At 45.6% G+C, this 12,306-nt stretch overlaps 1 long non-coding RNA gene across 1 annotated transcript; it reads left to right on the top strand.

The window, feature by feature from the left end:
• The first annotated feature begins 589 nt into the window (after positions 1-589).
• On the top strand, positions 590-11,996 carry LOC140458789 (uncharacterized). Its single transcript, XR_011953698.1, has 3 exons — positions 590-810; positions 5,189-5,359; positions 11,757-11,996. It is a non-coding gene; the product is annotated as an uncharacterized lncRNA (long non-coding RNA).
• The last annotated feature ends 310 nt before the right edge of the window (positions 11,997-12,306 follow it).

Below are 12,306 nucleotides of genomic sequence, written 5' to 3' on the forward strand. Positions count from 1 at the left end.
TATGTGTATGTGTGAGTGTGTGTTTGACCAGCTCTGCCTGCAATGGGACACACTTCTTCCTGGGGGGAATTAAGAGTAAACGTCTCAGAGTTTTTTTGAAAAAACAACAAATGTTTCCAGCATTGGTTACTTTGGGTACAGATTCCATCTGCAGTAACTTGCTCCTTCTCAGAGCCTCTCTCTGCCTCCTTATGCCTTTCCCTATTGTGCTGAAAACGATACAATGCTGCAGTCTGCTGATCACTCCACTTCAATGTCATTCATGTAGTACGCCCCCCCCTCACTCTCTCTATTGGACAGACCTGCCATCAGTCTTCGACTCTTTCAATTACTATTGGGTAGATCATCCGTCGGTCAAAGTTTTTCGTTTTCCCCCCCCATGGTCAGTCCCGCCTTCAGGTACACGGTATCGCTCTCACCAATGGCCATGCCTGCCGTCAGTCACCGACTACCCTCGTTCTATTGGTCAGACCCACCTTCAGTCACAGCATCTCTCTCTCTCTATTGGTCACTCCTGCCTTCACTCCACGGTCCGCCCTTTCTATTGGTCTATCGACCAGTAACGCACGTGCAGAGGGCGGGTCCTTCAGTGTGCGCCGACGATTAATAAACCGTCCGTGGCGTCGGGGAAGAGAGGGATTCTTCAAAAGGAGAGAACTCGTATTTATTCAGTGAGACCCCAAACTGTAAGTGAACCTGTAACGGTTTATTTATTAATTACACAGCACGGTGATTCATTTTCATTCTGAATGTGACACAATTCCGAGTGACAAGGAGCCGTCCCGATGGGATGAAAACACACAACAGGAGGTGAGGAAAGGCCCGGAGCGGCATCAAATCGCGGGTTTTGTTTGTTTTAATGTTAATTATCTGCTTTTGGTCGGGCCGGCGGCTGAATCTTGACAACTCGGTGCTCTCCCCCCTCCTCCTGAGGGATGCTGTTAGTGTCTGGTCCCCATTCACAACCACGTCACCATGACAACAGCCGCCAGGATGGAGAGAGAAATCCCGGAGCCTGGGAACAAAGGGAAGGTCATCAGGTCAGCACGTGATCGGGGGGGGGAGGGGGCGGGCACTGCCTGGATGGGCTGAACGGCCTGAGTCCCGCTTCCTACTGTTAGAAACACAATCAATAACATTTAGGCGAGACCACCAAAACTGGAAACAAGACGATTTATTCTACGATCTTGCAAGGAAGGGCATCAAATGCGGAAGCAAATGAGCAGTGAACATTCAAACTAGTACACAGTTATACTTTTGAGCTGCGTGAGGTCACCTCTCCCGACTCTTTCATTCGGTGTCTCGCGGGCACCTCCTCCTGCTGCCCCCTTGACCACGACCCCACCTCCCACCACCAAGCCATCATCTCCCAGACCATCCGTAACCTCCTCACCTCAGGGGATCTCCCATCCACCACCCTCCAACCTCATAGTCCCGCAACCCCGCACCGCCCGTTTCTACCTCCTGCCCAAAATCCACAAACCTGACCACCCCGGCCGACCCATTGTCTCAGCCTGCTCCTGCCCCACCGAACTCATCTCTGCATACCTCGACACGGTCCTGTCCCCCTTAGTCCAAGAACTCCCCACCAACATGCGGGACACCACCCACACCCTCCACCTCCTCCTCCATGATTTTTGCTTCCCCGGTCCCCAATGCCTTATCTTCACCATGTACATCCAGTTCCTGTACACCTCCATCCCCCCCCATCACGAAGGACTCAAAGCCCTCCGCTTTTTCCTTTCCCACCGTACCAACCAGTACCCTTCCACTGACACCCTCCTTCGACTGACTGAACTGGTCCTCACTCTGAACAACTTCTCTTTCCAATCCTCCCACTTCCTCCAACCCAAAGGAGTAGCCATGGGCACCCACATGGGCCCCAGCTACGCCTGCCTCTTCGCAGGATATGTGGAACAGTCCATCTTCCGCAGCTACACTGGCACCACCCCCCACCTTTTCCTCTGCTACATTGATGACTGTATCGGCGCTGCCTCGTGCTCCTACAAGGATGTTGAACAGTTCATCTACTTTACTAACACCTTCCACCCCAACCTCAAATTTACCTGGACCGTCTCAGAATCCTCCCTCCCTTTCCTAGACCTCTCTATTTCTATCTCAGGCGACCGAATCAACACGGACATTTACTATAAACCAACCGACTCCCACAGCTACCTAGACTACACCTCCTCCCACCCAGGCCTCTGAAAAAACGCCATCCCATATTTCCAATTCCTTCGTCTCCGCCACATCTGCTCCCAGGAGGACCAGTTTCAATACCGAACAACCCAGATGGCCTCTTTCTTCAAAGACCACAATTTCCGCCCAGATGTGGTCGACCATGCTCTTCACTCCATCTGCTCCACTTCCCGCTCCTCTGCCCTTGAGCCCCGCCCCTCCAATCGCCACCAGGACAGAACCTCACTGGTCCTCACCTACCACCCCACCAACCTCCATATACATCATATCATCCGTCGTCATTTCCGCCACCTCCAAACGGACCCCACCACCAGGGATATATTTCCCTCCCCTCCCCAGTCAGCGTTCCGAAAAGACCACTCCCTCCATGACTCCCTCGTCAAGTCCATACCCCCCACCAACCCAACCTCCACTCCCGGCACCTTCCCCTGCAACCGCAAGAAATGCAAAACTTGCGCCCACACCTCCCCCCTTACTTCCCTCCAAGGCCCCAAGTGATCCTTCCAATACCGCCACAAATTCAACTGCACCTCCACACACATCATTTACTGCATCCGGTGCACCCGATGTGGCCTCCTCTATATTGGGGAGACAGGCTGCCTACTTGCGGAACGTTTCAGAGAACACCTCTGGGACACCCGGACCAACCAACCCAACCACCCTGTGGCTTAACACTTCAACTACCCCTCCCACTCCACCAAGGACATGCAAGTCCTTAGACTCCTCCATCGCCAGACCATAGCAACACGATGGCTGGAGGAAGAGTGACTCATCTTCCGCCTAGGAACCGTCCACCCACAGGGGATGAACTCCGATTTCTCCAGTTTCCTCACTTCCCCTCCCCCCACCTTGTCTCAGTTCCAACCCTTGAACTCAGCACCATCTTCCTAACCTCAATCTTCTTCCTGACCTCTCCGCCCCATCCCCACTCCAGCCTATCACCCTGACCTTAATCTCCTTCCACCTATCGCATTTCCAACACCCCTCCCCCAAGTCCCTCCTCCCTACCTTTTATCTTAGCCTGCTGGACACACTTTCCTCATTCCTGAAGAAGGGCATATGCCCGAAACGTCGATTCTCCTGCTCCTTGGATGTTGCCTGACCTGCTGTGCTTTTCCAGCACCACATTTTCGATTTTTACATTACCCAATCTTTCTTATTGTATTCTACAACTACCCAGCTGCGCTCTGCCCTTATTGCCCCCTTTTCTCCAAGTTGGCAACCTTTCCCTCTAAGTGCTGACATAAGGCTAAACTTGTATCTTGATGTTCTTTTACTTTGCTTGTAACATCTTCCCCCATTTCTTTTTTTTTACCATTTGTTGTTTTTGCAATTTTATTTTCTGCCCTCTTTTCACCCTATGGTGCAGAGGTACACAATCTTGCCATTTCTGTCCTTCTAAATTTGTCTTTTTTCAAACTCTAGGAGTAATCTGCTCCTCTCTCTTTCTTGCGCTTGTGCTATTGTCATGACCATTGTTGATTGTTGTCCTCCCAAAGACATTACCAGCTTATCCACTTTAATTCATTAAACCCTATGAATAGACCTACTATTATTAGTAATATATAAATGCCTAAATTAACTAACCATTTTCCCCAACTGTTACCCCAGTCTCCAGTTACCCCATCCCCATCTTTCATCTTTTCGGAATTCATCCCCAATTTCTCTTCTATTGCTTATCTTTTTCTTTACTATTTCTGCCTTACCTTCCACTATGGAATGGGATGAAAGTGCAGCATTCCTCACCAATCAGAGAATAGGTTCCCCCTTTTTCGGCCAAGAGATAGTCCAAAGCCATTCGATTCTGTAAAGCTGTTAGTCTTGTAGCAATCGTTTTGGTGGTTATGGCCGATATTTGGGACTGAGTTTCTCCCAGTGCGTCGACGGTATCATTAATTAACTTCTCAAGGGCAGCCACCAGTTTCTGTATTTCTACCCCTGCCCTTGCAGCACTGTAGTTTGGGAATAGTGTCCACAACAGACGGTCTCCTTCAAAGACCTCTCGGGCCTTACGTCTTATTCTCCCCTCCTTTCTCAGGTTGTGCTCATGTTTTTCTAATCGGAGGTGAGGAACTATATAAGCGAGGTAATAGCAGCCACTCCAGTCTTTCTGGCTTTGAGGCAGTGTTTCATCAACATCATAACATGCATTTATTCCTATACGTTCGGTCACACGAATGTAGTTTTCCCCGGGAATAAATGGATAGGCCTTCAGGCCGCATGCACAATATGTTCCGTTTAATATTCGGGGAGTGGTCGTGGCAGTGTGGTCACCAGATGATTTTCCTAATCTGAAGGATGCGGCATCATTCTGATTACAGAAACAGGTGGTATTTACTGCTCCTTTTGGTGAGGAAACCCTAAGGCCATCGATAGCACCCTGGGTTTTCGGGGCTGCTCGAGGGAATCATCCCGCGAAGTTATATTTACCCCTGTCAGATCTCCACTATGTATCATTTGAGCCCGAGTCAAATTGTGATACATCGTACACTTCTCTTTTGGTGAGCGGTATTTCTGAGGTGGGAATCCCACATTCGCCATTGTGTGGGACCTCTGCACAGACCCAACAGTCGGCAAGTCCCTCTTGTTCAGCATAATTTTGGCATAGTGTAGTAACGTTAGTACGACTAACGTTACAACACTATACCAGTACCCGCCCATCTCTGACCCCTGCCTACCGTCCTGTCTATTTGTCTTAATCTTTTAGGTGCCAGGGAGAGATGACTCCACATCCCTTATAATTAATAACAACAGATATCATCAAATGTTAAGAGTCTTTTGTCTCAGTTCATTCCTTCTTTCTTAGCTTTAACTTTCAGAGGGTTGTCTGTAGGATGAGCGTGCCACTCCGCCAATGGGGTATTCACAGGACCTTCTGACGCGAGTGTGATGACTCTACCCTTTCTCAGCAGTTCAGATAGCTGTCTCAGTAGTCAGGAGGGTTAGGAATGGTTCCTCCCAGCTCAGGTGCAGTTTGGTATTTTTCCAGGTCTTGATCAGGACCCAATCACCCGGTTGTCGAACTCAAGTGGAGATGTCTGGGTCAACAGATCCTTCTTCCTAAGGACAGACAAAGAAGAGCCGAGCACCACAATATAGTTCTTTAAAAACTTATCATTGAACTCTACAGTTGGGAATTCCCCTCTTCCACCCAAGAAAGGTAATCCAAACATCATCTCATAAGGAGAGAGGCCTATACCATGTCTAGGCGCAGTCCCAATGCATAGCAGCGCGATAGGTAAACATTTTGTCCATGGTAATCGAGTCTCTAGGACTAGCTTAGACAATTGCTTCTTTAAGGTTTGATTCATTCGTTCCACCCGTCCAGAGGAAGGCGGGTGCCAAGGAGTGTGGAATTCCCAAGAGATCTCTAATCCCACCATTACTTCTTGTAGGATCTTAGAGGTAAAATGGCTACCTTGGTCTGAATCTATACTTTCCACCACTCCATATCGAGGAATTATATGTTCTAAAAGAGTTTTCACTACTCCCTTTGAGGTAGCTGAGGACATTGGAAATGCCTCCACCCACCCAGTTAGGTGATCCATTAGGACTAATAAGTACTTTTGTTTCCCTACTGGAGGTAATTCTGTTTAGTCTACCTGTATTCTTTGAAAAGGTCCTACTCTGGGGTTTCTTCCACCTCTTGGACCCCCTTCCCCCCCCCCCCCCCCCCCCCCCCCCCCCGTTACTTTCTTATTAATTTTTTGACAAGTCGGGCATCCTGCGCATATCTGCTTGGCTAAGGTGTATATCCCTTTACATCCGTACTTCCTTAACACTATGTCACACATAGCTTGCTCTCCCCAGTGACTCCCCTGATGTAGGACAGCCATACTCTCTTGCATCATCATTTTATTCAACATTTCCCTCCCATCGGGTAACATCCAGCACCCATCTGCTGTCTTTGCAGCTCCAAAATCTTTTAGTCCCTTTTCCTCCTTTGCAGTAAACAACGAGGCACCCTGAAGATCTGGAATTGTAGGTATTAGGAAGTATATCACTGCTCCTTGTGGATTCAGGGTCACTTCTTTAGCTACCTCATACTTCCGGTTCATTCCCCTTCTGATGTAACTATCGCTATTTCTCTTGGGAGTAACAGGGATTCCAGCACTTGTTTTATCGATTCCTCATGAGCTAGTTCTTTTCCTCTGCTATTTATCAGTCCTCTTTCTTGCCAAATTTTTCCGAAGGTATGTACCACTCCAAACGCATATTTGGAGTCTGTACATATCGTTCCTTTTTTTGTTTTCTAAGATCTGAGAGCTCTTTCTAGGGCATAGAGTTCACAAGTTTGGGCTGACCAGCCGTTAGGCAGTCTAACAGCCTCGATAACGCTTCCCTCTATCCCGTCTACTACAGCATATCCATTGTGCCTTTTACCCTCAATCATCTGGGAGGACCCGTCGATAAACAACCGAACTCCCGCGTGCAACGGTACGTCTCTTAAGTCCATTCGCACTTTAGTCTGACATTCAGTAATATCAAGGCAGTCATGCTCTGGATTGCCAGGGGCCACCCCCTCTCTCCCCACCACAGAAATGTAGCTGGATTCAAGCAACTGTCTGTGACTAACACAAGGTCATTCTGCTCTGTTAAGATTGTCTATATTTCAAGATCCTAGAGTCTGTGAGCCATCGACCTGGTTTCTGATTTAGTATGGTCTGTACCTGATGTGGGGTGCTGACTATTAAGGCTCCCCCAAAAGTAAGTTTCTGACTCTCCTTTACCAATAAGGCTGTTGCTGCCACTGCCTACACACACTCTGGTCAGTAATGTATCTTTCCATTCTTTAATTAACAATGAATTAATGCAGTCATGTTTTAAATTAACCATGAGTCAATATGACAGGTCACTGAGAATGTGTGAAGGAATCCTGCCAATTAATATTGATTCAGACTAACACAATTGGTTTATTATAATTATTAATTATTTATATATATATATTATTATTATTCAGGGCGGAAACACAACAAGTGACAAAAAACATTTTAAAAACTGTAATCGCGCTGTTCTGTTTGTTTACCAGTCACTTGTGACTTCTCATTCTGTTTCTGTCATTGTTTGCTCGAGCACATTCATTTTTAAGAACCTCAACAGATTCTATAGCACCATTTGCAGTTAATTCAGTCCCCAATTTGGTGGCAATATCTCGTCATGAGCGCAAAACTGATTCTTCGTGCCTCTCATCACAAAACTGTTGCCATAATCCAATTAACTTTTTCGTTCCCGCTCCCTTTGGCTTAAACTTTAAGGATGACCTTGCTGCCCCCCGTATCGACTAGGAAAACTACGTCCTCTTTGTAAGGTCCCACCTTTAAATTTATCAAGGGTTCCTGGTGGGTCCCCGGGGTCAGGAACTCCTGACACCCCTATTTTTCATCAAGGTTCATAAACGGCACTGCCTTTACTTCCTTTTTTCGGATCCGGACACTCTCTCTTAAAGTGACCTGTCTTTCCACAGTAATAACATCCCGCCTGTGGGGATTTCCACTTTGATCCTTGTTCCTGTTTACCAGACCCCTTAACATCTCCTCCCCGATCCCTTCTCCTCCCTTTATTTTCAATATGCTGCCCGGCACCATTTCAGTTTCCTTATCCTTTTTAGTTTTGTCCTTTTCTTTATTACCTCATCAACCGTGGCTTATCATTATTTTTGCCTTCTGTTTCTGCTTCTCTTGTTACGTTGCCAGAGCCGATTTTTAACCAACTGAACAGCTTTATGGCCACCTCATGGCCATTCCTCATCACACAATGTTTTGTTTAGACCTTGATTTTTTTTAAAAGAAATTTTGCAATATTTCTTGCTCCCTGTAATCTCAAATATCATTTATCAATTTTATGCTTGCTTTTCTTTAAAGCCTGTTCCTAACTATACATTTTGGAATCTTGTAAATATATATTTATATATTATAAATTCACTTAGTGTTTAATATTCAATATGCAAAATGCACACAGTTCCCATCTCTGAAATCCACCAAAATCACCTGGTTCCAGTTCCCCGATTCAAATCCAAAACTAGTCCTCCCAAGTAGTCTTGACCAGTCATTGCTCAATTACAAAGCTAGAGGTCATGAAATAACCAGAGCTGCCTTAAAAGGATTTGTCTATTCAAGTTAAAACTTCAAATGTCCTCCATAAATCGCTTTTATGTCAGGATAAAAGAGATTAGTTAGAAACTAATAGTTAGGCAGTTATGACCTGTAAAAAGAGCAGGAGTTAACATTTTATTTCATAATCTGTAAAATCCTTAACCTTAAAAGAAATCATGTTAAAATTTCCATAGTAGAAATCCGATTCAGAACAATCCCGGATCTCAAGCTCCAGGGAACAAAGCACAAACATTCAACCTTCAACAAACGAATGTGCATTCAAACCAAATCACAAAGGGTTAAACTTTTTGTTAGCTGTACAGCGTTTTACTCATGCACACTCACGCACCGTACCTCACAGACACTTTGAGCTTCCCGCAACGACTCTTCTAGCTTTTGAATACTTTTCTGGATGTCTGGCTATAAGTTAGTAACGAAATGTACCATTAGTAGCCCTTCAGCTACTAGCCCTTCTGACACGAAGCATAATCTGATTCCTCCTGACTGTAAGGCTGTTTTTCATTGACATTTTATCATTCTTTTTATCATTTCCTCGCGTCCGAGGATTGTACTTCCAATCTCTTAACATTTTTCCTAAAGGACTGTCCGTTGGGATGTGGTCCTCGGACATCCCTCTCATGTCCCCTTCGACACTTAAATCACAATTATTATTTCCCATTTCAATACTCGGCCATTTCTTTATGTAATTTAATTAACCTTACTGAGGTCCGGTGTCACCTTCTTCCACACCCACTTCAGGGTCCTGACCTTTGCGTGGGGGATTTCCCCTCTTAACAACCAGTCTAAGGCTGGGTGATCGAATCAGGTAGACCCCTTACTTGTCAGATTAATCTAGCCAATTAAGTACTTTATTTTATATGTTGCCAATTCCCTGTACTTCTCGTACGTCCCCGACCACCAAGGCAATACTTAAAGGTCAATTTTCTTACCTTGGTCTGTGCACAAGAGTTACCTGGTCGAATCAGCATGCCCTTTCCTGCGGCAATACCTGGCAACCACTACCGTTGCCTATCCCGGTCGCTTACCCGATCAAACCTCCCGCTGTGTATCAGTGCGCCCTGTCCTGCAGCAATTCCCGGGATATATCCAACTGGCAGCAGTAACTATCACTGCCTACCCCGGTCCCCTGGATCCCCGGATATATCCGACTGGCAGCAAATACCGCTGCCTACCCCGGTCGCCCAGATAAATCTTTAAAGACCTTTCTTACCCGGGTCTTGTGCACACAAGAGTCACCCGACCGAACCCGCCGCGTCTGCCCGTCTTGTTTCCAGGGTCTCTCAGTCGGATCACACTTGCCCAAGCCGCCGCGGTAAGGAGGGAAACTAGAGACCGCCGAAATCAGCGAGATGCACCTTCTCCGTTTTCCCAAAAATGCCAAGTGACCGGAGCTTGGGATCCCAGAACAAGCCCCCAAATCTGTTAGAAACAAAATCAATAAAATTTAGACGAGACCACCAAAACTGGAAACAAGACAATTTATTCTACAATCTTGCAAGAAAGGGCATCAAATTCAGAAGCAAATGAGCAATGAACATTCAAACTAGTACACAGTTATACTTTTGAGCTGCATGAGGTCACCTCTCCCGACTCTTACATTACCCAATCTTTTCTTATTGTATTCTACCACTACTCAGCCCTTATTGCCCCCTTTTCTCCAAGTTGGCAACCTTTCCCTCTAAGTGCTGACATAAGGTTAAACTTGTATCTTGATGTTCCTTTACTTTGCTTGTAACATCTTCCATTGTTCATAGGTACATTCCATTCTTGAACATACGTTTTGATAATGTATCTTTTCTTGCCGAGTTTATGCGTTTCAGCTATCTCAGCTATTTAGCTGAGACTAAATTATTTAAAACATTATGATGAAAGAAATGATTTGCTTTAATAATTCTGTACTAAAGTTAGTATTCGATTATCCACAATTATACATTAGATATATTTCCCTAATGCTTGCCTAGTTGATATTTTTCCCTGTTCCCCTTTTCTGCACATACCCACTCTCTTGCATTTCTATATCTGCAAAAAACAACACACTTCCCCATTTCTTACGCTACCTCCTTCCACTGGGCCCAGTGGGAGGTTTTAGTTTTAAAGGAGAACATCGACCGTAAACAGTGAGTTAGGCGCAGAGCGAGGTACGGGGATGATGTGCATTTAAGTACCGCCTGAGTCTGAGACGGGACACATCAACTGGGATCCTAGGCCCTGGACATATGAAGATTTGGTCCAACTGGGAGTTGGGGAAAAGGGTGTGGGTGTTGGTGGAGTCAAGAACAGGAGGCCCTAGGGGGTGGTGGGTGGCTGTTGGAGCTGGGAGAGGTTACAGAGATGGGGAGGGGATGTAGGGACTGGGTGAGGTTACACAGACAGGGATGAGTAGAGTTGGGGTCACAGCAGATGAATAACTACTGTGACGTGAGGTGGGAGGTGCTGGGACTATAATCTGAGCGTATGTGTGTGTTTATGGGGATGTGCCTCTGTTTATGCATGTTGGTGTATATGTATATGAAAGGGTTCAGAAAAGATTTACAAGGGTGTTGCCAGGGTTGGAGAGTTTGACAATAGAGAGGCTGAATAAGCTGGGGCTGTTTTCCCTGGAGTGTCAAAGGCTGAGGGGTAATCTTTTTAGAAGTTGATAAAATCATGAGGGGGCTGGATAGGATAAATAGACAAGGTATGTTGTGGCCATTTCAGAAACATGGGTAGAGTAGGGACATGAATGTTTATTGCAGGGTTTGGGATTTAGATGTTTCAGTAAGAACAGAGAAAATGGTAAAAGAGGGGGTGGTGTGACACTGTTAGTCAAGGACAGTTATTACAGTTGTACAAAGGATATTTAAGGACTCATCTACTGAGGTAGTATGGGCTGAGATTAGAAACAGGAAAAGAGAGGTTATCTTGTTGGGAGTTTTCTATAGGCATGCAAATAGTTCTAGAGATGTAGAGGATAGGAGAACAAAGATGATCCTTGATAGGAGTGAGAGTGACAGGGTAGTTGTTATGGGGTCTTTAACTTTCCAAATATTGGCTAGGAATACTATGGTTAGATGGGTCAGTTTTTGTCCAATATGTGCAGAAGGTTTCCTGACATAGTATGTAGACAGGCCAACAAGGGGCCAGGTCGCATTATATTTGGTAGTGGGCAATGAACCCAGCCAGGTTTTAGATTTGAAGGTAGGTGAACATTTTGGTGATAGTGACCACAATTCGGTTATGTTTACCTTCGTGATAGAAAGGGATAGGTATATACTGCAGGATAACTGTTATAGCTGGGAGAAAGGCAATTATGATGCAATTAGGCAAGATTTGGGATGCACAGAATGGGGAAGGAAATCCAGTTACTGTAGGTCCTTGATAAATATGTACCGTTCAGGCAGGGAGGAATGAACCTCCACTAACCACAAAGACATGACCCACTCTCACTAGTATCTTTACATACAGATGAGGAAGGACACCACTTCGACTGGGACGATACATCCATCCTAGGACAAGCCAAACAGAGAGACGCACAAGAATTCCTAGAAGCATGGCATTCCAAATGGAACCTTTATCAACAAACACATTGACTTGGATCCCATTTACCACCCCCTGAGAAAAGGAACAGGAAATGACATCACCATAGGAAACTATATCACCAGCCCAAAGAAACCTAAACACACAAATAAAAAGCTGGCTATACAACCACTGCTTCACTGGAGGCTCACTAATTATATTAACTAACTATTATGGTGACGAAACATCTGAAAACAAACCTTCCAGCTCAGTGAGCAAACTTACATCCATGGCAGAAGTTGTCAATTGAGGAAGCTGTGGTTTACTAAAGACGTTGAATCTCTTGTCAAGAAGAAGAAGGTAGCTTACGTTCTGATGAGATGTGATGGTTCAGTTGGGGCACTTGAGACTTGCAAGTTAGAGTGATTTTAATGGTTTTAATCAGAAATTGGCTAGCTGAAAGAAAAGAGGGTGGTGGTTGATACGAAATATTAATCCT

This window comes from Chiloscyllium punctatum, chromosome 34 (assembly GCF_047496795.1).
Source record: "Chiloscyllium punctatum isolate Juve2018m chromosome 34, sChiPun1.3, whole genome shotgun sequence".
Classification (NCBI taxonomy): domain Eukaryota; kingdom Metazoa; phylum Chordata; class Chondrichthyes; order Orectolobiformes; family Hemiscylliidae; genus Chiloscyllium; species Chiloscyllium punctatum.